Here is a 20,545-nt window from a genome sequence, read left to right on the forward strand (position 1 = left end):
TTGGCCTCAGTTTTACAAACTGGGTTATTTTCCTAAAGATAAATCAAACAAATCATTTTCATCAGCTCTTTCAAAATACAAATACAAGTCTTGATTTGAAAAACGCAGACTCTGATGGAAATGTGCCAAATTTTAATAATAAAAGAATTAAAGCTTGGTGTTATTTAATTAAAGCTTGGTGTTTAATGTAACCCTGTTTATTTATTTGTTTGCTTATTTGATTTATACAGATGCTAAATTAGAAAGACTCAAGGCAAGTTACATTAAAATTAGTAATAACATGCAATATGAATATGAAATATGTAAAAATTATATTTTTAGAAAGAAATGAGAATTTATATATCTAGACTGCAGAGAAATAATATTGAAAAGGGAATTAATATTCAGACTAAATGCTATCATAATCAAGGACCTGACCTCTCAGAATAGAAAAGCTGAAAGGTATCTTTACAATTTATTTTAATTTCTACTTGCCTAAGAAAGAATTAAGTTATTCCCACATCCCCAAGCCTTTTCCAATATATCCCTTCTGTCAAAATGAAACCTTACTGTCAAAATGCCAGCATGGGTTTGAAAAGGAGACTGATGGACTGGAACCAAGCTGCTAAAGAGGAATCCTTTGGCTTGCTCTTGTGTGGTACTTTTATACTAAGGGAAGGAATGCAGTTGGTCCATTCAGATAATTCTGCCTGTAAGGAAGGGGGGGGGGGGAAACTTCCCCGCCCTTAACACTCAAAACCTGTCCTCTGGTTCATGTCTCTGAGTTCTTGGCACATCATAGGTTATCTTCAGGAAACTGGGCTGACCATGGCCAAAGAGATACTGGGAAACCAATACATGTTTAGTTCAAAATTACAGACCAATCTCTCTATGCTCTCTATGAAACAATTTGGTTTCAGAAAAAAATTATCATGTAACTTACAACTTCTTCACTGCAAAAACATATGGACTACAAATCTTGATCAAGGCAAAACAATAGATGCAATTTACATAGACTTCCGTAAAGCTTTTGACTCAGTGGTACATGACAAACTTCTCCTAAAACTAAAATCCCACGGCATCCCCGGACCCCTTCACAATTGGATATCAGCGTTCCTGTCAAATAGACAACAAGTGGTCAAAATAGGCAGTGCCCTATCAAATTCTGTTCCTGTCAATAGTGGCGTTCCCCAAGGCAGTGTTCTTGGACCAACACTCTTCATATTATACATTAATGATCTCAGACCATATTACAAGTGATTGTGTTCTTTTTGCTGATGATGTCAAACTATTTAACACTACCAACAATACAGCTACCTTACAAAAAGACCTTGACTTTGTGTCAGAATGGTCAAAAACTTGGCAACTACAAATCTCAACTAGCAAATGCTCTGTCTTACACATTGGAAAAAAGAATCTAAACACTAAATACAAACTCGATCGACATTACCTTACAGATGACCCCCACCCTGTCAAAGACCTTGGAGTTTTCATATCCAATTATCTAAGTGCCAAAGCCCACTGCAACTGCATCGCAAAAAGGCTTTAATAGATGTAAACCTAATCTTACTTAGCTTCTTCTCCAGAAACACTACACTCCTTACCAGAGTTTATAAAACATTTGCTAGACCAATTCTCAAATACAGCTCACCTGTCTCAAACTCATACCACATTTCAGACATCAATACAATTGAACGTGTCCAGAAATATTTTTCAAGAAGAGTTCTCCACTCCTCTGAATACAACAAAATACCTTATCCCACCAGACTTGAAATCCTGGGTTTAGAAAACTTAGAACTCCGCCGCCTTCGACAGGACCTGTGTTTAACTCATAGAATCAACTATTGCAATGTCCTTCCTGTTGAAAACTACTTCAGCTTCAATCATAACAATACAAGAGCAAACAATAGATTTAAACTCAAAGTTAACCATTTCAATCTTGATTGCAGAAAATATGACTTCTGTAACAGAGTTGTTAATGCTTGGAACACACTACCTGACTCTGTGGTTGTTAAGTTCGGGAAGTAACGAGGCTGGAGACCAGGGTAGTGACAACAGCTCTTTAATATAGGGTGAACCCAGCAACAGGCTGGGGGAAAAACCTCTCCTTTTATACAGTTCTACTGGAGGCTTCGTCCAATCAGCAACGTGCTGATTTCCCGCTCAAATATTTAAAGGTACAAACATAAATACATAACACCTCCTCCCAGAAAACACTTTGCCTCTATTTACATATTTATTTACATGTTATTTTTCGACGTAGTCACGCAAATAACCTGGGCGGCCTCCTAGTTCTTTCTGACCTGCGCGGTTCAGTTCTGGTGGTTTTGAGCTGGTCGGAGGGGCTGTTTTCTCCTCCCAGCTCTTTCTCTGAGCCAACGGGCTCTGGATTATTGGCTGACTTTTTCTTGGCCATCCGCCTGATTAATTTTTGAAACTTTCCCAGCTGTTTTCCTCGGGAACCTGATGGCGCCGCTGGAACTCTGGGACCTCAGCTAAGTCTTGCGCCTCCCCGGTCATTGTCAGCTGTGGATTCAAATTGGTATTGGTCATGATTTGTTTCATTTGGTTCGGTTTGATCAGTTATTCGCTTCTTAACTGATCTATGTGGCGCCCACACTCGGTTGTCTTGTAGCTCTACCACGTACGATTTTGGCCGGTTATCTTTATTATTTGTCCTGCGAACCAACTAGGGCCGCCCCATAGTTCGGGCCCACACCCGGTCGCCTATGCTCATTTCCCTTGTCTTTTCTAGTTCCCCTTGTAACCCTCTGGTGTGTAATGGGATTCAAACGGTCAAGTGGGCACCGGAGTTTCCGTCCCATTAGTAATTCGGCTGGGCTTTTCCGTGGCCGTGCTTGGGGTTCTGTGCTGGACGGCCAGGAAAGTCTATCTTTGTTTGCCAGTCACCTGGCTTGAGCCTGACACGCCTCCTTAGCGCCCGGACGGAACGCCTGCAAGGCCATTCGACGAGGGTGGAAAGGCGCAGAGAGGGCATGTCGGATGCCCTCCTCTGCCAGGTATTCTTCAAACTGGGCTGCCGTGAATTGGGCTCATTGTCGGACACCAGAGTGTCCGCAACCCGTGAGTTGCAAATAGGTGGCGAGGGCTGCGATTACTGCTCGGCCGGTGGATTTCATGAGTATGATCTCCAACCATTTGGAGAATGCATCAACAACCACTAGGAACGTTTGGCCGTGGAAGGGCCAGCAAAATCAATGTGGATTCTTGACCAGGGCCCTTGGGGCTTTTCCCATTCCTGACTGGGGCCGTTGGGGGTAGAGGTCTGGACTCTTGGCAAGCCTGGCATTTCCCTACCCTCTCAGCAATCTCTGCGTCCATGAGTGGCCACCAACATAGCTTCTAGCTAACCCTTCATCCTTACGATCCCTGGGTGACCTCGTGGAGGAGGTCCAATACCTTTCCCTTAATTTATCAGGAATTATTACACGATCACCCCATAACAGGCACCCCTTGAGCCGAGAGCTCATCGCTTTTTTAACAAATCTTTGAACTGCTCGCCCGGCGCAGCGGGCCACCCTCTCTGTACCCAACCGAGTACAGTCCTTAACACAATGTCGGTATGATGCCCGAGCCACTTCCTTAGATGTGACTGGGCCAGAGTCCAAAGAGTCAATAAGTAGGATGGGTGTCCCGGAGTGGGGTCTCGGTTGCCCCTGGTAGTGGGCATCGGCTTAACGCGCCTGCATGCCCCACTTCTTTCCTGGTCGATGCTGCAGCTTGTATGAATAAGCGGCTAAGAATATAGTCCATCGGGTCAGTCGTGGCGAGAGTGCCACAGGCGTTGGGCGGTCGCCAGCCAGTATCCTAGTAGCGGTCTGTGGTCAGTCACGATTTCAAAATTCCGCCCAAAGACATATTGGAATTTTTAACCCCTGACACAATGGCTAGTGCTTCTTTATCTAATTGGCTGTAGTTTCTCTCTGGGAGGACATCGCTCTAGAGTAAAAGCTATAGGGGCTTCTGTGCTTTGAAGTCTATGGCTGAGTACAGCTCCCACCCCATAAGGGGAGGCATCGCAAACCAGCACTAGGGGTAATGAGTTGTGATATTGGATGAGCAGGCTATCACTTGAGAGCAGGTTCTTTACTGCCTCAAAAGCCCTATTTTCCGACTTTCCCCAAGACCAAACAGTATTTTTTCCTAAGAGCCTATGCAGCGGTTCCGCAACGGTTGCTTTGTTCTTTAAAAAGACCGCGTAAAAATTCACCAATCCCAGGAATGCCTGCAGCTCTGCTTTGTTTTTGGGCGCTGGAGCCTTCCTAATTGCCTTAACCTTGCTCTCAGTGGGGTGAATTCCTTTCTTGTCTATCCGGTAGCCCAAGAAATCGACGGATTCGACCCCTATCTGGCATTTGTTTGCCTTGACTTTTAATCCGGCTGTCCGGAAAATGCCCAAAACCTTTCTTAACCGCTCCCCCAATTCCTCCATGTTTTCCCCTGAAATTAGGACATCATCGAAGTAGGGACTACCCCTGGGAGCCCCTGCAGTAGTCGTTCCATTAGGTTTTGGAACAACCCTGGTGCCACACTGACCCCAAATTGCAATCGGGTGCACTTGAATGCCCCCCTGTGCGTTACAATCGTTTGGGCTTCGGCTGTGCGGGCGTCAACGGGCAGTTGCTGGTAGGCTTGGGCCAAGTCTAACTTTGCAAAGACTTGCCCTTGCCCCAAAGAGTGCAATAAGTGTTGCACCACGGAACCGGTAAGCGCTTTTCTGTAAGGCTTTGTTAAGCGCCGCCTTGTAGTCAGCGCAAATTCTAATTGACCCGTCCGGCTTTATTGGGTGACGATTGGCGTCTCCCACTTTGCGTGATCGACTGGCACCAAAATCCTGATTTATGAGCTTGTCCAGCTCCTTATCGATTTTTGGTTTTAGGGCAAAGGGACCTCCTCGCCTTAAGCCTAATGGGAGCTACCTGGGGTCTAAGTTGAAGGAAATAGGGGTCCCTTGTACTTGCCCAGGCAGTCCTTGAAGACATCTTCGAACTCGTTAAAGAGAATGTCTTTCAGGTTACAGTCACTTGTAGATGCCAGTCACCCCATGCCCAGGGCACGAAACCAGTCTAGTCCCAACAGACTGGGCAGAGTTCCTTCGACGATCGTGATGGGCAGGGTCTTCTTGTGTGGCCGATCGACTCGGACGGAGGTGGTCCTCGAACAGGGATGCGATTCCCTGGTAGTCGTGGACTCGTAGCCGCTGTGCTTGCAGGTGGCGCGCGACGGACGGCAGCGACTTCGCCAAAGTGTCCCAGGACATGATGGTGATCGCTGATCCCGTGTCTACTTCAAGCCGCACCGTACACCTCTATTTTTGGCTTGGTGAAGATCTTCTTCTCCACTGGTCGAGGCGCGCCTATGACCACAGTTGTTTGGTTGAATCCGCCTTTTTGTTTGAGCCAATCGCGGTCGCCTTGCCGATTCCGCGCCTGATTGGCCGATTTGAATTTTCGGCGGAAGGTTGGGCCGCCGACAAACTTGAGCTAGGTGCCCTTTCTTCCCACACCGCCGCAGGTCGCGCTCTTAAACTTGCAGCGTTGGCGCTGGTGTTGACCCCGCAGCTCCGCAGATTCATCTCGTCCCTTTGTCGCTTTCTCGGTTCGGCAGACCCTTCCTCATCTTCACCGCCGGATTCGGTCTGAACCTCCTCCTGGTGCACCGGGTTGCCTTCGCGCCGCCTTTGGTGGGACAGGCTTCTGCAGTGTCTCCGCCGCTTGTGGACATTTCATGTGCTCTGGCTTCGCCCAGAGCGTGGCCAGCGCAGGTTGTTTGCCAGCAGCCGCCGCCGCAAACGGATGTCTTTGACGCTCGGATGAGTTGCTCGAGAGCACCTCGCCTAGGTCACGGTATCCGCAGTCCTTGGACGCTTTTCTTAGGGCGGCCATGTAGTCACCGGCGGTTCGCCTCCATCTGCCTTCGCCTCCGAATTCAAACCGCCGCACGTATTTGGACGGCGCAGCAAGTGGTTTTTAGTAAAGTCTGTAGAGTTGGCCATGACACCGACTGCAACGGCGTTGGCTCTGCCAGGGCTTCCGCGATATCAATGACCTCCGACCACAGTGGCTTAAGAAATAAGCCCTTTTCGGTTATCTGGAACTCCTTGCAGTTCGTTGGCTTTCTAGAAAGTCAAACGGGTCATATACGCCCCCATTTCTCTTAGCCGGGTCAAACGGTGCGGGCGGAGTGTAACTGGCCATCTCCGCTTTTCTGCCCTGAGTTTGCTGGGTTCGGGTCTATCGTGCTTCAGCTCGGTTCTGGTTCTCCTTAGCCTCGAGATCCCATCCTCGCCGCCATAACTTACAACTTCTTCACTGCAAAAACATATGGACTACAAATCTTGATCAAGGCAAAACAATAGATGCAATTTACATAGACTTCCGTAAAGCTTTTGACTCAGTGGTACATGACAAACTTCTCCTAAAACTAAAATCCCACGGCATCCCCGGACCCCTTCACAATTGGATATCAGCGTTCCTGTCAAATAGACAACAAGTGGTCAAAATAGGCAGTGCCCTATCAAATTCTGTTCCTGTCAATAGTGGCGTTCCCCAAGGCAGTGTTCTTGGACCAACACTCTTCATATTATACATTAATGATCTCTGTGACCATATTAAAAGTAATTGTGTTCTTTTCGCTGATGATGTCAAACTATTTAACACTACCAACAATACAGCTACCCTTCAAAAAGACCTTGACTTTGTGTCAGAATGGTCAAAAACTTGGCAACTCCAAATCTCAACTAGCAAATGCTCTGTCTTACACATTGGAAAAAAGAATCCAAACACTAAATACAAACTCGATGGACATTACCTTACAGATGACCCCCCACCCTGTCAAAGACCTTGGAGTTTTCATATCCAATTATCTAAGTGCCAAAGCCCACTGCAACTGCATCGCAAAAAAGGCTTTAAGAGATGTAAACCTAATCTTACTTAGCTTCTTCTCCAGAAACACTACACTCCTTACCAGAGTTTATAAAACATTTGCTAGACCAATTCTCAAATACAGCTCACCTGTCTCAAACTCATACCACATTTCAGACATCAATACAATTGAACGTGTCCAGAAATATTTTTCAAGAAGAGTTCTCCACTCCTCTGAATACAACAAAATACCTTATCCCACCAGACTTGAAATCCTGGGTTTAGAAAACTTAGAACTCCGCCGCCTTCGACAGGACCTGTGTTTAACTCATAGAATCAACTATTGCAATGTCCTTCCTGTTGAAAACTACTTCAGCTTCAATCATAACAATACAAGAGCAAACAATAGATTTAAACTCAAAGTTAACCATTTCAATCTTGATTGCAGAAAATATGACTTCTGTAACAGAGTTGTTAATGCTTGGAACACACTACCTGACTCTGTGGTCTCTTCTCAAAATCCCAAAAGCTTTAACCAAAAACTGTCTACTATTGACCTCACCCCATTCCTAAGAGGTCCGTAAGGGGCGTGCATAAGAGCACAAATGTGCCTACCGTTCCTGTCCTATTGTTTTCTTTCATTATAACCAATTAATATAGTTATTGCATGCTTATGCTGATATATATATATATATGCTTATATATTATATAGTTACTTTCATGCTTATGCTTATATATACTGTTGTGACAAAATAAATAAATAAAATAAATAAAATAAAATGTTAGCATTTGTTTGTGAAATATTGGGAACTGTATTCGAATGCTTATTACACAGTAGTGAAATCTGAACCAGTTTACTACTGGTTTACTGGCTGTGCATGTGCGCTGTGCGCATGCATGCGCAATGTGCACCACACACCAAATGCAAGGTGCACAAACGCTCACAGTGCCACCAAAAGGAGGCATGGGGTAAGTAGAACAGCATGTGGGCAGGTCATCAGCTGTGGCGCATGATCTATGTTTTACTTTTAAAAGCATTTTTTTTACAATCTATTCGGCCGAAATATATTTCATCCTATTCAAATAATATAATCACCAATATTATTTCTAACACTATTATTAATAAAACTGTTATTATACGTATATAATTTCCCCTTCTAAATAAATCATTTTATATCAAACGAGTTATGTTGTCATTTAAATTCAATTTTAACAATCCCAATATTTTTAATTTTATTCATTTCTTCATTTAAATTTCAAACTTTTAATCCCTTCTAAATATATCATTTTATACCAAATATATTCCATTTTATTCAAATAATGTAATCACCAATATTAATCCTAATATTTTCTCCTGGTCCACCTTTTTTCTTTTTCTTCTTTTTAGAATTATCCTCTTTTATTCTCCTCTGATCTATTCCCCTTTTCTCTTCTCCCCTTCCTTGTTTCCCCATTGTTAATCCCAATGTAATCATTAAAAAAAAAATTACTCGCCTAGATTGCCCTCTATTCTCAGCTGATCTATTCCCCTTTTTTCCTCTCACCTTACTCATTTCCCCATTGTTAATTTGTCTCTTTTGTTTCTTTCTGACCTCTCTATTTTTAGCACTGTTAATCCCAGTGTAATCATTGAAACTGTTATTCACTCTTTTTTTCACTGCTATTCCCAATGTAATATTTAATTTTTCATCAGTGTTTTTATCTCCAGTGTTATTTTCATGCTTCTCATTAATAGCTTGTTCATCCAACTGAATATGCTCCGGAAAATTCTTGATTTTTTTTCTGTCCAAATCAAATGTTAAACGCACCATTTTAACCATCTCAATTAGTTCTTGCCACATTTTGATGTTCTAGTTATTTTTTAACTCCAATTTAAAGTTTGTTATTTTCCACCTCTTGTATTATCAATATCCAGTTGCTGAGAAGACAAACAAATCCTCCTTACAAACTGTTTCTCAAGTAAATTTCCTGTATTTAAAGTGTTCAATGTAGTACTTTTTTTTTCTGCCAGTAGCTGGCTCTCTAGAAATCACAAGTTTCAAATCAACAATTTAACAAAGTATCCAGTTTTGTGTATTACATCCAATTAACTTTCTTTCTTTCTCTTCTAAGTTTTGTATGCTTTCCAATTTCCAACTTTATATTCCAGTTAAAGTCCAATTTAAAATCCTTGATAGGGCTTTTCTATTGCAGGTTTTTCTTTATTCTTTAATCTTCCTTTAAGGTTCAACATTTTTCTTGCAATTTATATCCAATCCTATTCCAAAAGTATTTTCTTTTGAGTTTCTTTTTCTTCTAATAAATTTAGTCTTTCAAAATTCAGTATCCAAATTTAAAGTTTAAACGTCAAACTCCATTGTGAGCTTTAGTGTTTTTTACTTCTGCTTTCTCTCTTCTCTATTTAGCTGCTGTTTCCAAGCCAGGATAGCTTTAAAAATTGCCATTTTTTTTCTTTTTTCCTGTGAGTTGGTCAATCACTCACCTGGTACCAATACTCCGTCCAAATCTACACTCCTGCACAATTCTTATTCCGGATGCCCCAGCTTCATGACAGTCGTAATGGCCACTGCCCCCCCGCCCCCCTGGCCATTGGCTTTTCGAGGAACTTCCCTGTTCCTCTTGGCCATCCGAGATGCCTCTCCTTCTTTACAGTTCCAATCTGAAGATCCCCCGACAGCGGTTCGTCTGGCTGGATTTCACCAGGCTCGTCAAAGCCTGGTATTTTTCCAGCCAGTCTCTCCATGACGCTTCCGGTCTCTCCTAGATAATGTTTTACTCAATCTGAATATTGTCTCATACAATACATTCTTAGTATTTAAAATGTTCCTTTATTATTATTTTTAACAGAATCTGCCCAATGATTCAACCAATAAAAAAACAAATAAAAAAATCACAAATCCTTCAAGTCATCTTTCAGTCCTGAATACTTTATGGACAATAATTTTTGGGCAACAGTGAAAAGCAGCTTGTTCTTGCTCTACGTCTTCTTCTTCTTGTGCCATATCCATCACCAGATGTTGGCGATCGTGTTGGCAATCCTACTTTTGTCAACAGCTGCATGAAAAAGTGCTGCTGAGTTTTGTCCAAACTAGTCCCTTAGATTTTGAAGCCATGAAGTTTTTCTTTTGCCTTCAATCTTTCCCTGGAGGATTAAGTGAAGGATGCAGTATTTTTCTGGGTGTCGCATCACATGTCCAAAATATTGTAACTTTATGTTCTTGCTCTATAGGATTAATTTAGATCTTATAAATACTGTGTCCCTCTTGATGTTTAAGAAATATTGGACATTTCTCTCTTTTTTTTACAGTTGTGGGATCTCCAATGGCAAGGCTTTCCCCCTGTGTATTTCTTTCTATTTGCATTCAGGTAGCTTAACAGAGAGGACCAGGACCTTGCCAAGCCTATTGAATCTTTTTGGGCAGGTAGAGATTATCTGGAACAGGTTGCCTTACAGATAACTTGTTTCCTGTGCCATGGGAAGTTTTAAATATGATAGACAGCTTCTAAGATTTAAGCTGACGTCAGACAAGAGGGACAAGCTTCTTACTGTTGCCAAAAAAACCTGGATGGATAGAGCCTTGAAGGAAGTTGAAGAAATTTGAAGGAAAGGGACTCAAAGGAAATGTGGTATTTTTCCCTAATTTAATTAGTTGGCCCTATTTCCTTGCTAGATTTATAAATGTCACATAAGCACTAATTCATCTTTTCTAGCTCCTCTTATATTGTGGATTTTTTCTGTTTCTGGCAAAGAGCACTCAGGCACACTCTATTGATGCATAATGACATAATGACAAAATTCTATTCTATTCTATTCTATTCTATTATCATTCTTAGTGCACTGTACAAAGATAGACAGTTTTCAAGAATCAAAAGCAAGTACTCCTTCATTTAAGGGGTGTATTTAGGGAGGGAGTCAGAAACCCAGAAGACTGTTCTAAATGATAATGCAGTGGCACAAGAATTAACGGGCATTATTTGTTAGACCAGACTAAGAAACCATTGTCATGTAAATCAGGACTACTTTTACCAATAGCTCTACAGTAACAAAAGTCCACTTGTGCATCTCCCTCCGTCCTCTTATCTTTGCTGCGTGAACTAGGAAGGGCTCATCTGAGATGTTTCCTCAGGTTACTTTCTTGGCCTGGACTCAAACCTCTCTTATCATTGCCTTGGTAGCACTCTTTCCCCTGTACCATTCAAGAACATGTAATTCAAGGTGCTGGTTGTTACCTATAATGCCCAGCTTGGTCTAAGGGCTTGGGTATTTGAGGGGCTGCCTATTTCCAATTGTTTCTCTCAGGCTAGTATGTCTTAGTCTACAAGAAACCCAATGGCTCCCTAGGACACACCATCTACCAGAAGAAAACACACACAAACCGCTATCTGCACGCACTCTCACACCACCACCCAGCACAGATCAACTCCGTAGCCAAGACACTCATCTATAGAACAAAACGCTTAGCTGACGAACAACACCTAAAAACCGAACTACACACTCTCACAAACGTACTAACATCCAATGGATTCCAGAGAAATAAGATTACCAAACTAATCCAAAAAGAACCCCCCACTAAAACCCAAGACAAAGAAAACGGCACAGCCCTCCTCCCATATATAAAAGGCACCACAGACAGAATCAGCAAGATCCTCCACAAACACAACATCAAGACAGCATTCTGCACAAACCAAAAAATATCCACCATCTTAAGAAACCCCAAAGACAAAATTGAGTTAGAAAATCAAGGAGTATATGAAATCCCATGCACCGCCTGCCCCACCACATACATCGGACAAACCAACAGAAGAATAAGTGCACGCATTGAAGAACACAAGAACTCAGTCAAAAAAGAGGAACCAACTTCTTCCCTGGTCCAACACCTTAAAGCCACAGGACACGATATTGACTTTAAAAAGACCAGAACTATCACCAAAACTGAACACTTTAACAATAGAATAATCAGAGAAGCCATCGAGATAGAAAAACGCCCACACAGCATGAACAAACGAGATGATACCTCCCGCCTACCAGCCATTTGGAAACCCGCCCTTATTGACAAACGAGTCCTTAACACGAGGAATGACACCAGACCCACACTCACGAGGTCCACACAGGATGTCACCACCACACATCCACCCAGAAAGCAGACCCAAACCCACACTGATCAGGAAGCACGACCAAGGACCAGAAGCCAGACCGCAGCTGCAACATTAGCCATTTCAACCCCTCCAATCCATACATGCAGCAGACTGACACCCACTACGAAGATGTAGCACGACCACGAACACGAAGCCAAACAGCAGCAGTGCAGCTCACCAGCTCAAATCCCCCTGCAATTCAGACTAATCTGAGCACAACCAAGCCCCCACCAAAACAGGACACACCCCCAGCCAATCAGAGCACAAAAAACCCCATCCAATCAGAGCACAGCCAAGCTCCCACCCAATCAGTTCAAACCCCACTAAAACCCAAGACAAAGAAAACGGCACAGCCCTCCTCCCATATATAAAAGGCACCACAGACAGAATCAGCAAGATCCTCCACAAACACAACATCAAGACAGCATTCTGCACAAACCAAAAAATATCCACCATCTTAAGAAACCCCAAAGACAAAATTGAGTTAGAAAATCAAGGAGTATATGAAATCCCATGCACCGCCTGCCCCACCACATACATCGGACAAACCAACAGAAGAATAAGTGCACGCATTGAAGAACACAAGAACTCAGTCAAAAAAGAGGAACCAACTTCTTCCCTGGTCCAACACCTTAAAGCCACAGGACACGATATTGACTTTAAAAAGACCAGAACTATCACCAAAACTGAACACTTTAACAATAGAATAATCAGAGAAGCCATCGAGATAGAAAAACGCCCACACAGCATGAACAAACGAGATGATACCTCCCGCCTACCAGCCATTTGGAAACCCGCCCTTATTGACAAACGAGTCCTTAGCACGAGGAATGACACCAGACCCACACTCACGAGGTCCACACAGGATGTCACCACCACACATCCACCCAGAAAGCAGACCCAAACCCACACTGATCAGGAAGCACGACCAAGGACCAGAAGCCAGACCGCAGCTGCAACATTAGCCATTTCAAACCCCTCCAATCCATACATGCAGCAGACTGACACCCACTACGAAGATGTAGCACGACCACGAACACGAAGCCAAACAGCAGCAGTGCAGCTCACCAGCTCAAATCCCCTGCACCAGACTAATCTGAGCACAACCAAGCCCCCACCCAAACAGGACACACCCCCAGCCAATCAGAGCACAAAAAAAACCCCATCCAATCAGAGCACAGCCAAGCTCCCACCCAATCAGTTCAAACCCCCACTAGCAATTAAAAAGGAAGAAACAGCTGCAATCACACATTGCTCCCAGAAGCACGAAGCTGAAGCCTGAAGATGATGAATGAGACTTCGTCGAAACGTCGCCAAGACACTTCCAATTTTACACGGGAGAAAACCCGAACAACCAAAGACCTACATACAAACACCCGTGAAAACCTCAGAAAACATATTGTTCTGTTTCCCTTCCCCCAATACTCCCAGCAAAGAGTCCGTCAGAGGCCTTCCTTTTTTTTTCCTTTTATTTACATAGATACATGTCCTGGCCACGTCTACCCACGGGCCTGCCAAGTTTCTGGAGATAACGAGGAAATTATAGATAAGGCCAGAATTACTCACGAATATATTCTTCCCTCCATGAATTAGCTCGCGCCAAATTCATTGCTTTGTCCAAGACAAAAAACCAGGAAGTCCCGCCTCCTATTTATAGTCTCTGCAGATGTCACTGCATGACAATTATGACTTGGCTTTGTCCCAACTCTTCCGCTGCTGCGCACGCCGATCAAGCCTTCGTAATCTTGGCCCCTCCAAAACTGTTCTTGGGGCGCTACAATCAGAAGAAGGCCCGGGAGAATCAGGCCTTGCCGGCCCCTCCCTTTGAGTGGGTGCCAGGGAGGAGAGGGCTCAAGAGAAGCAGGGCTTGCCAGGTCTTCTCCTCATTTTCTGAATCATCCGAGTCCAGGAGTCTGGGTCCAGGAACCTGGGTCACAACACTATCCTCACCGCAGGGCCCTTCCCCGGGCTGACGATCGGGATGCGGTCGGGCTGGGTTCTGCTCATGGAAGGCCTGCACCAGGTCAGGGGCATGAACGCCGGAGGCATCTACCCAGGAGAAATCAGTCCCGTATCCCTTCCACGCGATCAAATATTGGAAGCGACCCTTTAGCCAGCGGAGTCTCGTGCGCTGTGGACTTATTCCTCCGACCCGTCCTCGGCGACAGTGGCGGTGCTGTTGGGCACCGAAGGGGACTCGGTGTGGCCTCAGGAACCAGAAGGGACCGGTGAAAAGCGGGTGGATCCGCATGGATCGTGGCAGGGTCAGTCGGTGCTACCGGGTTGATGACTGCCTCGACAGGGAACGGGCCGATGAATCGGTGGTCCAACTTCTTTACCGGCGGTCGGACGGGAGGTGTTTGGTGAGAGCCACACCGGTCTCCAACTGCCAGGCGTTGCCCGTCGGGAGCGGTCAGCGGACCGTTTGTAGTCCTCCTTGCCCGATTCAGCTGCTGGCGTACCAACTGTTGGACCGCATGCAATTCCGTCAGGAAGGTCTGCGTTCGGGAACAGGAGAGTCCGGTGGTGCCAGAGGAAGAGCCGGATGGTACCCCACATTGGCAAAGAACGGGGTCATCTGAGTAGAGGTGTGCTGAGAGTTGTTAAAAGCAAACTCCGCCAGAGACAGGTAGTCGGCCCAGTTGTCCTGTTGCTGGTTGATGGAGCAACGGAGATACTGTTCCAGTATACCGATGACCTTCTCTGTACCCCGTCGGTCTCCGGATGGTGCGATGACGACAGACATACCTGCACCTCCAACGCGCCATCAGGCTCTTCCAGAAGCGGGCTGTGAACTGAACTCCAGCGGTCCGAAACCACCCTGTCCGGTAGACCATGGAGGCGGAAGATGTGCTGCAGAAAGAGGCGGGCGTTTTGCGGCTGTGGGCAGTCCAGCGGCATGGGATGAAGTGTGCCATCTTGGTGAGCATGTCCACCACCACCAGCACCGTGGTGAACCCAGAGGGGCGGCAGGTCTGTCAGGAAATCCATAGAGATCGCCCCAGGGTCTGTCGGGTGTCGGCAAGGGTTGGAGGAGCCGGGAGGGCCCCGTGGCGGTCTTGGCTTGCCGGCAGTGCAGGATGTCACGTAGGCATGTATATCATGCCGCACTGCCACCAAAGGTCCGTGTCACCAGGTGGAGGTCTTGAAGAACCCAAAATGTCCTGCTGCAGGGTTGTCGTGGCACTGGGTCATCGAGGGCTCGGAGTGGTCCTGTGGGCACATATAATCGCCCGAAACTTGAGTAAGTCCTCCTCCAAGGTCCAAGGAGGCGTGGGGCCCACCTCCGCTCTCCTTTGCTGCGACCAGGCGTCCTGGCGCTGCGCCTCGCACCTGGGCCCGCAAGTCCACTGGCTCCGTGCTGCGGCCAAGGCTTCTGCCGGCAGCACTGTCCGTGGAGGAAGGGGTCCTTGGCGCAGAGGTACTCTGGCTTGGACAGGGCATCCGCCCTCCGGTTGTGACCGCTGGGAATGTAGGTCACGCGGAAGTTGAACCGGGCAAAACAACGACCACGGATCTGCCGCTGGTTTAACTTCCGAGCTGTGGTGAGGTGCTCGAGATTCCGATGGTCCGCTCGACCTCCACCTGATGTCGGGCCCTCCAGATGGTGTCGCCAAGCCTCGAATGCAGCCTTGATAGCCAGCAACTCTTTTCCCAGATGGTGTAGTTGCGCTCGGAAGGGTTGAGTTTCCGGGAGTAGTAAGCGAGGAAAGTGTGCCACCATTCGTCGGAGCCTGTAGCAGCACCGCTCCCAGAGCCACATTGACGCGTCCGTTTCCACCACAAAAGGCCGGAGCGGGTCGGGATGCCTCAGGACGGGTTCCGTGACGAAGGCTTTCTTGAGGGCTGTGAATGCTTCTTGCTGCGGGGGACCCCACCGGAATGCAACCTTCTTCCTGAGGAGCTGGGTAAGTGGAGCTGTCAGTGTGGCGAAGCCCGGGATGAAGGTCCGGTAGTAGTTGGCGAAGCCCAGTAGGCGCTGAACATCCTTCACCCGACGAGGGGCTTCCCAGCTACACAAAGCTTCTACTTTACATGGGTCCATGGCTATGCCCTCGGGCGAGATGATATGCCCGAGGAATTCTATGGAAGTCCGGAAGAAGACGCATTTCTCCAGCTCGCATTGAGTTGTTGCTCCCGCAAGCGTTGCAGAACCAGACTGACGTGTCGAAGGTGGCTTTCCCTGGACCGGGAGTAAATCAGGATGTCGTCGAGGTAGATAACCACGAACCGATCCAACATGTCTCGAACACGCGTTCATGAAGTGCTGAAAAACGGCGGGAGCATTGGTCAACCCAAATGGCATGACAGTGTATTCGTAGTGTCCGTATCGGGTGCCGAATGCCGTCTTCCATTCGTCTCCTTCTCGTATCCCCACCAGGTTGTAGGCCCCGGAGATCGAGCTTGGTGAAGATCGTGGCCTCCGCAACCTTTCCAGTAGCTCCGGGATGAGCGGCAGGGGTAGCGATTCCGCACCGTAATGGCGTTAGCGCGGTAATCACAGCATAGGCGCAAGTCCCTGTCTTCTTCTTCACGAAGAGGACCGGGGCCGAGAGAGGGGACTTTGAAGGCCGGATGAACCCTCGGGCCAGATTTTTGTCCAGGAAGTCCCTGAGGGCGGCCAATTCGGGCTCCGACATGGAATACAGGCGTCCCATAGGCAGTGGTGCGTTGGGCAGAAGGTCCATGGGGCAATCATAGGGCCAATGCGGGGGTAGTCGGTCCGCCTCCTTCTCACTGAACGCGTCGGCGAAGTCCGTCAGCTCAGGAGGCAAGGTGATGGCAGCGGTGGGAACGTTCTGGCCGGCACAGGTGTGGCGGATGTGATCGACGCACTGCAGACTCAGGAAAGAGATGGCGTTCCGCGACCAGGCCACCTGAGGATCGTGGGTCCGAAGCCAGGCCAACCCAAGGACCAAGGGAAAATGACGGTCCGCCGTGACATAAAACTGGATCGCCTCCTCATGGTCCCCAATAGCCAGACGCAAAGGCTGGGTGGCAAATTTAATGGGGCCGGACACCAGTTCTCATCCATCAATTGTCTCTACTCGCATCGGAGGGTCCACCGGAACCACGGGGACCGCAAACTGGGTCACAAAGGCCTGGTCCATAAAGTTTGTTGTGGCCCCTGAGTCCACCAGCGCATGTGCCTGGAGCCCATCCAACTGGTTCCCCAACCATATCCGTGTGTCCAGAATCAGATGCCGAGGGGGCCCAGAGTCTACTTCCACAACGTCCAGTGGGGGCTTAGTACGTGCCCGACCTAGGGTTTCCCCGAGGTCGGGCCTGCTCCGTTTCCCGATTGGTCACGCTGTGATTCGGGGACGGCGTCGTGCCGCCGCTTTCTGGGGCAAGAAGCGGCGTGGCCGGGCTCCCCACAGTACAGGCACAATCCCCTTGGCGCCTCGGTTCCGCCTCCTGGGCTGTTAGGCGAGGTCTGGCCGCTCCCAACTCCATGGGCTCTTCCGCAGCGGTTACAAAACGTGGGGTGACCCTGGGTGCTGGTGGTGCAGGAAGTGGGGTGCAGATGTCGACGGAGGGTCCCGGGGTGCGACGGGACGGAGGTGCTGCAGACGGGCATCGAGGCGGAGACAAAGGCACCAAGTTGTCGAGGTCCGCGGCGCCCACGCCGGCCAGCTGCCTTGCAATTCCTCTGAGAGTCCCTCCTGGAACGCCCCACCAGCGCTGCATCATTCCAGTCAGAGTCCTGGCACAAAAGACGAATTCGCGATGTACTCCTGCAGGCGTTTCCTTGACGGAGTTCCTTAAGGCGCCTGGTTGCCGCCAGCATTGAACGGGGTCCTCACATGGTGCGAGGTGCTGCCAAAACGCTGTTGGTCCGCCAGCAGGGGCTGTCCTGGAGCAAGAGGGCGTGGCCCATCGAGCAGCCGAGCCGGAAAGAAGGTTAATCACGAAGGCCACCTTAGCCCGGTCGTCCTGGGAAATCCTCTGGCCTCATAGCCATGTAGAGCTGGCACTGTCCCAAGAAGGTCGGGAACATCTCAGGCTGCCCAGAAAACTTATCCGCACGGTTATCGGGCACTTGCGGCGAGGAGGAGGAGTGGGAGGATGGGGGCTGCAGGCACATTCCTGGCAGCAAGTTGGCCTGCCAAGTGAGCCACTTGCTGCTGGAGCTGTTGATTAGCCGCGTGTAGCTGCTCTAACTGCTGCTGTACCTGCTGCTGATCCATCTTTGGTGGAAGATGTTTTAGTCAGGTCTTGACAAAATGTTCTGTTTCCTTCCCCAATACTCCCAGCAAAGAGTCCGTCAGAGGCCTTCCTTTTTTTCCTTTTATTTACATAGATACATGTCCTGGCCACGCCTACCCACGGGCCTGCCAAGTTTCTGGAGATAACGAGGAAATTATAGATAAGGCCAGAATTACTCACTAATATATTCTTCCTCCATGAATTAGTTTGCGCCAAATTCATTGCTTTGTCCAAGACAAAAACCAGGAAGTCCCCCCTATTTATAGTCTCTGCAGATGTCACTGCATGACAATTATGACTTGGCTTTGTCCCAACTCTTCGCTGCGCACGCCGATCAAGCCTTCGTAATCTTGCGCCTCCAAAACTGTTCTTGGGCGCTACAAATCAGAAGAAGGCCAGAATCAGGCCTTGCCGGCCTCCTCCCTTGAGTGGGTGCCAGGGAGGAGAGGCTCAAGAGAAGCAGGGCTTGCCAGGTCTTCTCCTCATTTTCTGAATCACCCGAGTCCAGGAGTCTGGGTCCAGGAACCTGGGTCACAACACACACACACACACACACACACACACACACACACACACACACACACACACACACACACACACACACACACACACACACACATATATATATATATATATATATATATATATATATATATATATATATATATATTGGTTGTTATATATATTTGTTTTCTGAGGTTTTCACGGGTGTTTGTATATAGGTCTTTGGTTGCTCAGAAGAGAGCTGAAGTGAAGATGAAAATGAGACTTCGTCAAATGTCGCTAAGACACTTCCAATCTTACACGGAGAAAACCGAACAACCAAAGACCTATATATATATATGTCTTTGGTTGTTCGGGTTTTCTCCGTGTAAAATTGGAAGTGTGTCTTGGCGTTTCAACGAAGTCTCATTCGTCATCTTCAGGCTTCAGCTTCGTGCTTCTGGGAGCAATGTGTGATCGCAGCTGTTTCTTCCTTTTAACTGCTAGTGGGGGTTTGAACTGATTGGGTGGGAGCTTGGCTGTGCTCTGATTGGATGGGTTTTTTTGTGCTCTGATTGGCTGGGGGTGTGTCCTGTGTTGGTGGGGGCTTGGTTGTGCTCAGTCTAGTCTGTGCTGCAGGGGGTTTTGAGCTGGTGAGCTGCATAGCTGTTGTTTGGCTTTGTGGTCGTGCTACATCTTCATAGTGGGTGTCAGTCTGCTGCATGAATGGATTGGAGGGGTTTGAAATGGCTAATGTTGCAGCTGCGGTCTGGCTTCTGGTCCTTGGTCGTGCTTCATGATCAGTGTGGGTTTGGGTCTGCTTTCTGGGTGGATGTGCGGTGGTGACATCCTGTGTGGACCTTGTGAGTGTGGGTCTGGTGTCATTCCTCGTGTTAGGGACTCGTTTGTCAATAAGGGCGGGTTTCCAAATGGCTGGTAGGCGGGAGGTGTCATCTCGTTTGTTCATGCTGTGTGGGCGTTTTTCTATCTCAATGGCTTCTCTGATTATTCTGTTGTTAAAGGACCAGAAGGACCAGAAGCCAGACCGCAGCTGCAACATTAGCCATTTCAAACCCCTCCAATCCATTCATGCAGCAGACTGACACCCACTATGAAGATGTAGCACAACCACAAAGCCAAACAACAGCTATGCAGCTCACCAGCTCAAATCCCCCTGCAGCACAGACTAGACTGAGCACAACCAAGCCCCCACCAACACAGGACACACCGCCAGCCAATCAGAGCACAGAAAAAACCCCATCCAATCAGAGCACAGCCAAGCTCCCACCCAATCAGTTCAAACCCCCACTAGCAGTTAAAAGGAAGACACTTCCAATTTTACACGGGAGAAAACCCGAACAACCAAAGACCTATATACAAACACCCGTGAAAACCTCAGAAAACATATATATATATATATATATTTTAAGTAAAGAATATGCATTAGCTATATTAATTGATATAATAAAGGAACTGACAGAAGGTAGGATTTTTTTTATGCACATGGTCCTCTTAGAATTGATCTAGTAGAAAGTTTTTGGTTGAAGATTTTGGGATTTGATAGAGACTATGGAGTCAGGAATGATTCCAAGCATTAACAACTCTGTTGCAGAAGTCATATTTTCTGCAATCAAGTTTGAAGCGGTTGACATTAAGCTTGAATCTATTTTTTGCTCTTGTAATATTGCGATTGAAGCTGAAGTAGTCATTTACAGGAAGGATATTGCAATAGATGATTTTGTGTGTTAGACACAGGTCATGTCGAAGTCGACGGAGTTGTAAGTTTTCTAATCCCAGGATTTCAAGCCTGGTGGTATAAGGTATTTTGTTGTTTTCGGAGGAGTGAAGAACTC

The 20,545-nt window shown here is 47.1% G+C and overlaps 1 protein-coding gene across 1 annotated transcript in view; it reads right to left on the bottom strand.

Annotated features, from left to right (window-relative positions):
• LOC131185294 (uncharacterized) overlaps positions 1–603 on the bottom strand; it is a 210,222-nt gene extending 209,619 nt beyond the window's left edge. The window contains exon 1 of the mRNA XM_058157710.1: positions 550–603. The gene's annotated coding sequence lies outside the window, so the exon portion shown is untranslated. The remainder of the gene's footprint in view (positions 1–549) is intronic.
• Positions 604–20,545: the final 19,942 nt, after the last annotated feature.

Source organism: Ahaetulla prasina, chromosome 14 (assembly GCF_028640845.1).
Source record: "Ahaetulla prasina isolate Xishuangbanna chromosome 14, ASM2864084v1, whole genome shotgun sequence".
Taxonomy (NCBI): Eukaryota; Metazoa; Chordata; class Lepidosauria; order Squamata; family Colubridae; genus Ahaetulla; species Ahaetulla prasina.